Source organism: Pipistrellus hanaki, assembly GCF_964339955.1.
Source record: "Pipistrellus hanaki genome assembly, chromosome: 7".
Taxonomy (NCBI): Eukaryota; Metazoa; Chordata; class Mammalia; order Chiroptera; family Vespertilionidae; genus Pipistrellus; species Pipistrellus hanaki.
The window spans coordinates 54177921-54185766 of record NC_140509.1 but is presented as its reverse complement, the minus strand read 5'-3'; positions in this window follow the sequence as shown (position 1 = coordinate 54185766).

The window sequence follows — 7846 nt, the reverse complement described above, 5'->3', positions numbered from 1 at the left end:
GCTGCCTCCTGCACCCCTCTTGCTGGGGATTGAGGCTGAAATCCAGGCATGTGCCTTGATTGGGAGAACTGGGACCTCCTGGTACATGAATTGATGCTCAACCACTGAGCAACACTGGCCAGGTGGGACCAGTATTTTGTGATGTTTCATGGATGAGCTCTACTTTTTACTGCAATATACTCCTTATAAAATGAAATTTTTCCCAAAGCAACAGTGCAGTTGGGTTGCATTTCTGACTAACTACAGGCATATAATAGGCATTACCAGCAATGAATTGTGAATGCAGAAACATAGTACTAGTAACCTTTGTAGCATTTTGTTTGTTTATTATTTTTTCACATTCCTTATTATTCTTTATTAGTTTCAGGTGTACAACATGGTGGTTAGACAATCATACACTTTACAGAGTGGTCTTCCTGATATTTCAAGTACCCCTGCCCTCCCCGCCTCCCGTGCATAGCTATTAATATTATTTTCCCCCCGCATTGACTTCTCCCTGGCCACTCCCACGCCCAGCACATGCCCACACCCTGCTAGTGTCTGTGTACATTGGTAATGCTTATATGCATGCATACAAGTCCTTTGGTTGATATCTTAACCCTACCCCCTCCCTCCCTGCCTTCCCTCTGAGGTTTGACAGTTAGTTCAATGCTTCTCTGTGTCTGGATCTATTTTTGTTCATCAGTTTATGTTGTTCATTATATCCCACAAATGAGTAAGATCATGTGGTATTTATCTTTCTCCGACTGGCTTATTTCACTTGGTATAATGCTCTCCAGGTCCATCCATGCTGCTGTAAGTATTCCATTGTGTAGATGGAATACTATGCTGTTATAAAAAAGAAGGAACGCTCACTTATCCTACTGAGCTCCTAGCTGTAGAGAGCTGTTGCCTGTTTCTTTGTGCAAGTCTCATGCAGGCCCTGTGCTCTTAACTAGTTAACTGCTACATATCCAAAATGGAAACCATCTCCACAAGCCATGATATTTTGAATTTAAAAAATTAATTTACAATGAATATTATAAAAATAAATCTATTACAATTTGGGTGTTCTTGAATATTTTCAGCTGAAAATTCTCACGAAAAATGATTTTAAAGTTGGTCAGAGCTGCCACTTAGGGAAAACATGGCGTGCGGGGAAAGGTCCGCCACTTGCATCTACAGACGCTTATGGCATACAATGGGTTAAACTAAGTGTGGGCCTGCCTCTCCTTGCGGCAGTCAGACTGCATTATAATGGGGGTCCTGAGTGAGTGTGAGTTTCCTGTTCCCCTCACAGTGTCAGTGCAGGAATCCTGGTCACCAGTGCGGTAACTTCTGTTCCCTCCACCAACACAGCCAACCTCCTGGCACCAGGGGACCGGAAGATTTTGTGCCATTCTTCTAAATGTTGAGAGAGAAAACAACAAAAAACAACAACAGCACCATGAGATTGATAACTTTGGAAAACGTAAAAAACGATCCAAGTCCCCAAGGGGAAGGGGGTAGTGAAATGAACTCAATGGGTTTTGTAGCAAATAAGACATAGAGATAATTAAGACCATATTAGAATATCTCTAGAGGGATACACTTAGGAAAATAATTTTAAAGTACAGATGTAGTGTAAGAGAAATAGAGAATGCAGTAAGATGGTTTAAATGTATTTAGAATCCCTGAAGCAAAGAAGAGAGAAAAATGGGACAGAAGCAATTTTTTAAAAAGCTAATAGCTGACAACTTTCAGAAACTGGTAATAAAGTCACAAATTATGAAGCCTAAGCCAAACTTAAAACAACCCCCATGTCCTAACCGGTTTGGCTCCGTGGATAGAGCGTCGCCCTGCAGACTGAAGAGTCCCAGGTTCAATTCAGGTCAAGGGCATGTACCTTGGTTGCAGGCACATCCCCGATAAGAGGTGTGCAAGAGGCAGCTGATCAATGTTTCTCTCTCATCAATGTTTCTAATTCTCTATCCCTCTCTCTTCCTCTCTGTAAAAAATCAGTAAAATATGTATTTAAAAACAACAATCCCGAAAAAACGTAGTCACATTCACAGTAAATGAACAGCAAAGAAAAAAAACACCCTTACAAGAGAATCCAAGATGGCTGCTCGGGTAGGCACCTAGCCGCAGCCGCACGCAACAATTTCAATAAAATACAACTAAAATATAAAATGGACATTACCCAGAACTACAGGAAAGTCAACTGACTGGAAATTCTACAACGAGAAGCAAGGAGAAAACCAGAAGGAAGCGCGGAGGAGCTGTAAAAGCCCAAGGTACAGAGACACGCGGCGCGCGCGGAGAGGACGGAGCTGGAGAGGAGGGAGGCCGAGTGCCTGGCTGGCGTTCCCTAGTGGGAAGGAGATAAACACTCTGACTGTGCTGGGCCCCCATCTGCTCTGAACCCTTGTTCTAGGCCAGACCCCGGGGACCCAGGCTCATCCAGAGGGAGCTGGGCTGTAAGGCGGAACCCGGGGAAGCAGCGAAAGGAGGTCCCAGAGGCGCGCACACTGCCCGCAGAGAAGGGACGGCCGGCTGTGCCGCGGGACTGCCCTGGCCGGAAGGAGACAGGGGCTCCAGACTGCTCTGAACGCCATCTCCAACTCCACTTCCAACTGAACTGAACCCCAGTTTCGGGCCCATTGCGGGAGAGCTTACACTGTTTGGTAGCAGGCGAAAATCGAGGGCACCTTTCTCTCAGAGGTGCTTGCAACAAGTACTGAAGGACCCTGAGTCTCAGGAGTCACATAGGGCGGGGCTGACGGAAGCCAAGGCTGTAGGCTCCACCCTGAAACCCTGCCCCATCAGGAAAGCTGCCTGCGAAAATGCCTAAACCAAATAGATCACAAACGAAAGAAATGGAGGACAAAAAGCGACTGGATATAGAGTTCAAAACCACACTTATAAGGTTTTTCAAGAGACTCCTAGAAAAGGCCGATAAAATAAATGAGACCTATGAGGATATGAAAAGGGATCAACAAGAAATGATAAGGGATCAACAAGAAATAAAGAATACATTGTCTGAAATAAAAAATATTCTACAGAGTCCTAAAAACAGAATAGAAGATCGCAAGAATCAAGTCAAAGATTTGGAACATAAAGAGCCAGAAGACACTCCTCTGCAGAAGCTAGAAGGCAAGAGAATCCAGAAAATTGAAGATAATGTAAGAAACCTCTGGGACAACTTCAAACGATCCAACATCAGAATCATGGGGGTCCCAGAAGATGAGAGAGAGCAAGATATCGAAAACATACTGAAAGAAATAGTGACAGAAAACTTCCCCCACCTGGGGAAAGAATTGGACTTACAAGTCCAGGAAGCACACAGAACTCCAAATAAGAGGAATCCAAAGAGGACCACACCAAGACAAATCATAATTAAGATTCCAAGAGCAAAGGACAAAGAGAGAATATTAAAAGCAGCAAGAGCTAAGCAGGTGGTTACCTATAAAGGAACACCTATACGATTGTCAGCTGATTTCTCAACAGAAACCATGCAGGCCAGAAGGGAATGGCAAGAAATATTCAAGGTGATGAATAGCAAAAACCTACAGCCAAAAATACTCTACCCAGCAAAGCTATCACTCAGAATCGAAGGTCAGATAAAGAGCTTCACTAATAAAAAAAAGCTAAAGGAGTTCATCACCACCAAACCAGAATTATATGAATTGCTGAAGGGGGTTCTTTCAGAAGAGAAAGTAAATAAAGATAAAAATTATGAACAACAAATACGTAACTATCAACAAGTGAATCTAAAAACCAAGGAAATTTAAAAAAAAAAATCTGATGAACAATATTAACTGTTGAATATAATAGAATCAGAGGTATGGAAGGGGAGTGAACTGATGATTCTTGGGGAACAGGGGAGAGGGGAATGTGGGAAGAGACTGAACATAAACTGTGCACCTATGGATGAGGACAATGGGGAGTGGGGAAAGGGCAGAGGGTGGGGTGGGAAGGGGGGGGGAAAGGAACACTTGTAATAATATGAACAATAAAAATTTATTTAAAAAATAAATAAATAAAAAATAAAAACCTTCAAAAAACAAACAAACAAACAAACAAAAACACCCTTACAAAACATAAAGAAAAAAGACATTATCTTCCAAAGAACAATAGTCAAACTTATTGCTGGTTTCTCAAAAGAAAGAATGAACGCCAAAAGGCAAATGGGAAATTTTCACAGTGCTAAAAGAAAGTATAAACAATCTAGAAATCTATGCCAACAAAACAACAACAAAAGATGTTCTTCAAAATTAAAAGAGCAATAAAAGCATCTCTGGACATCAAGGCAATTATCACAAACAGGCCTGCATTAATGGAGATAAGACAGGTGTTCAAGCAGAAGTAAAATGAACTGAGATGGAAAATCAGAGGGGCAAGAAAAAAAGATGGATGAGAAGGGTAAAATCTGTGGACAAATCTAAATAAATATTGACAGCATATAACAATAATGCACCATGGGGTTTAAAACATTGTGTGTAGAGAAAATGAAAACACACAACAATGGCATGAAAGTCAAGAGGAGATTCTTGGAGTTAAAATGTTTTAAGATCGTCGCACTGTCTGGAAAAAAAAGGTTCTTTTGTGCTGTTCCTGGAAGTTGAATTGACTGTCAAATGGGTACTGCTAAAGACTTTGGTTATTTTTAAATTGGATTGAAGGAACATTCTCCCTCAGATCCAATTCCAATTCTTTCATGACATTTTTAAAATGACTTTCTTCTGCTTTTGACTCTTCACATTTTTTAAAGAAGCAACTTACTATAAAGGACAAAGCCAGGGCTTTGGAGTCAGACCTGGGTTTACACTCCCCCTTGTCCCTTTACTTGGACAAGCAATTTACTGGAGCTTTCCCTTTTCCACCTGTGACATCGAAGGTAATAACACCAGCCTCTCGGGATTATTGTGCAAATTAAATGATACGAAGAGCCTGCAGTGTCATGGCCCATACTGAGCTGCTCCATGAGAAGTAGCCGTCTTCCTCAGGGGCTGCACAAACTGTCCCGTGCAGTTCGGCAGTTCACCTCCCAACTGCCTTCCAGGTTCCTATGTTTGTGATGATTATCCCTCCTCTTCTGACCAGATTGCAGTCTTCTCCATGTCAGGGACTACATCTCCTTTTCCTCTTGTATCCCTAATTCAATGAATGGTTTTTGGAGGCAAGATCAATACTTGTTTGGAGAAAACGTGTACATGAGATGAAATACACTCCTGAACCACACATTGTGTTGGACGGTGTCTTCATAGCTGCCATTGTAGAGGGATGTTTGCAACCTTGAATTAAGGTTCTTCAGCTGCCCACGAAAAGTATAAATGGTGAGAGCATCACTAATTAGTGAAAAGAGAGAAGTGCTGTTTTACCATTCAGAAACCCTCTAGCTGAGGCACCGAAGAATCCAGCGAGGCCGGTGCTGAATATCATGATTGCTGCCCTTAAAACCAGCATCTCGAATCATATATAATACCTTTCCTGGGCAAGAATCCCAACTGCTTAATCTCTGCTACATGAGTGAATATTAGATCTGACTGTTGAAAAATACCAAGCTAAATCAGACAGTTAAAAAATATATATATATTAACAGAATGCCCATAACTGGTTTAATCTTCCAGTAATCACACACATTACCTATTTATTTGCTATAATGAACAAGCCATTTCAGCTAAAATAAAATGTAACTGCTCAAACCGTGGCATCACAGGCAGGGAACTTTAATGCCGCTTTGTGTTCCATTGCAAGGTTCAGCAGTTAACACAGTGTTGTCGTTTCTTCCTTTGTAATCAAGACCTTTCACTTAGGATTAGGGCTCCCCAGCCGATTCTCCTGATGGAACATTTGAAGCAGCAAATTTCTAAGTGTAGGTTACAGCCTGGCAGCAATGACAACATTCCGAATCAAACCTGCTGGCTTCATCAGCACTCAACTGCACTGCTCTTGGTGAGCCCCCTCTGCTCTAATGGTGATGAAGCTCGCCTGCCACGCAGACTGTGCAAGGAAAATCGGGAGGGGGTTGGCTGTGCATCTGGAAAATGGCCTTGTGATGACTCAGAGGGGATCAAAGTACAGAAAATCAATCCAAGTTCCCCCCAAATGAACAAACTTTCATTCACCTGTTCTCTGCATCAAGGTCAAATCCCACTTCAGTGGAGCTTTTAGACTGTTCCAGCCCCACACATCTCTCTCTCTCTCTCTCTCTCTCTCTCTCTCTCTCTCTCTCTCTCTCTCTCTCTCTCTCCTCTAGTTGCAATTATAGTTCTCCCTCCATTAAGACTGATTATTGATTTATCTGAATCATATTGTTGTTCTGTATGGGCTACCACTAGTCTCTTCAGTTAGACTGCAAGCTCTCAGAAGTCGGGGACTAACATCTACATGATTCTGGGCCCATAAGAAGGGCCCAGTAATAGCACCTGACTGAAGGACATACCCTCTGTGTGATTTTGACCCTTTAGGACTCTGCCTAGATAGTCTGCAGTGGGGACAGCAGCCTGCAGGGAGCTCCTAAACCTTATTACACCTTATCTTCTGTGGATCAGATTCCATTTTGTTTGTGAAAGGGAGTTATCATGGTGACCAACAGATTTGCCCATCCATTCATTGGTTTAATCATTCAGTGCATATTAAGCACCTACTATGTGCCAAATCTAATTTTGCAGAACTCTAAGAACTGAGAAAATCCTTGCTGACCATTTTGGTTGAAATGGGGAAAACAGTTGAAAAGAGCTAGAAGAAAACTTTCTTCTCACACACTTCCCTTCAACGTTTATTCACCACTTTCCCCCAGCCTCACCTCTCCTGCTAAAATCACTGCCCTGATAGGTGGAACTGCTCCTCCCCGGCCTCCCTGGCAGTGATAATAACAGGCTATTGCATTTCCTGTGTGAAACTGGTTTGCTCAGGTCTCTGCTGGGCAGGCTGCCCTCGCTAGGTTGGATGGGTTCCAGCTATGCTCCTCTGGATGGGATTTAGTGTGGATAAGGGTTCCTCCTAGGGCAGGAAGAGGGTGGGGAGGGAAGAGGAAGGTTAAGTTGGCTCTGCTCTCTCTGCCTAGGGCCGTGGTCAACAAACTGCGGCTCTCGAGCCACATGCGGCTCTTTGGCCCCTTGGGTATGGCTCTTCCACAAAATATCACGGCCTGGGCGAGTCTATTTTGAAGAAGTGGTGTTAGAAGAAGTTAAGTTTGAAAAATTTGGCTCTCAGAACAAATTTTAATCGTTGTACTGTTGATATTTTGCTCTGTTGACTAATGAGTTTGCCCACCACTGGTGTAGGGGATTAGATAACTTATTTTATAAATTACAAACAAGAAGCCCTGTCTTGGGTCTGCCCTCATCTCTAGCCCAATCACCACTGACCATGTTTTAACTCCTCCAGAGAAAAGTCAGACCTCAGTTGCCCATGGGATGATCTATGCTGCTTCGGGAGTGTTGGAGTAGCTGCCATTGGAGCTGGGCCTCTTGAGAAATCTGAGGTCACTCTCTTGACAGCTGTGAATCCAAGAATGATGCACCCTACTCCCCAGCTTCCTTCATTTTCCTACTAGAAACAGGATGTGCTAGAATGATAGGCTGTTAGAACTCAATCATCCTTTATTCCAGGCCTCCTTATTTCTCAGGTGTAGAAATTATGAGTCAAAGAGGTTTATCCAAACAGGCAGAGCCAGCGCTGTGTGCAGGTCCCCTGACTCCTAGACTGGGGCTCTTTGATACGCTCTGTTATCGCTCACCATTCTCTTTCCATCCCTCTGTTCTCTCAGTCTATTTCTTCTGCTTTGACTGACTCCTCTTACTGTTTTTATCCCTTTTACAATTATAAAAGCAAAAATTACTAGTATAAGAAGGAAAACAAAAATGAGCAAAACCGGTTT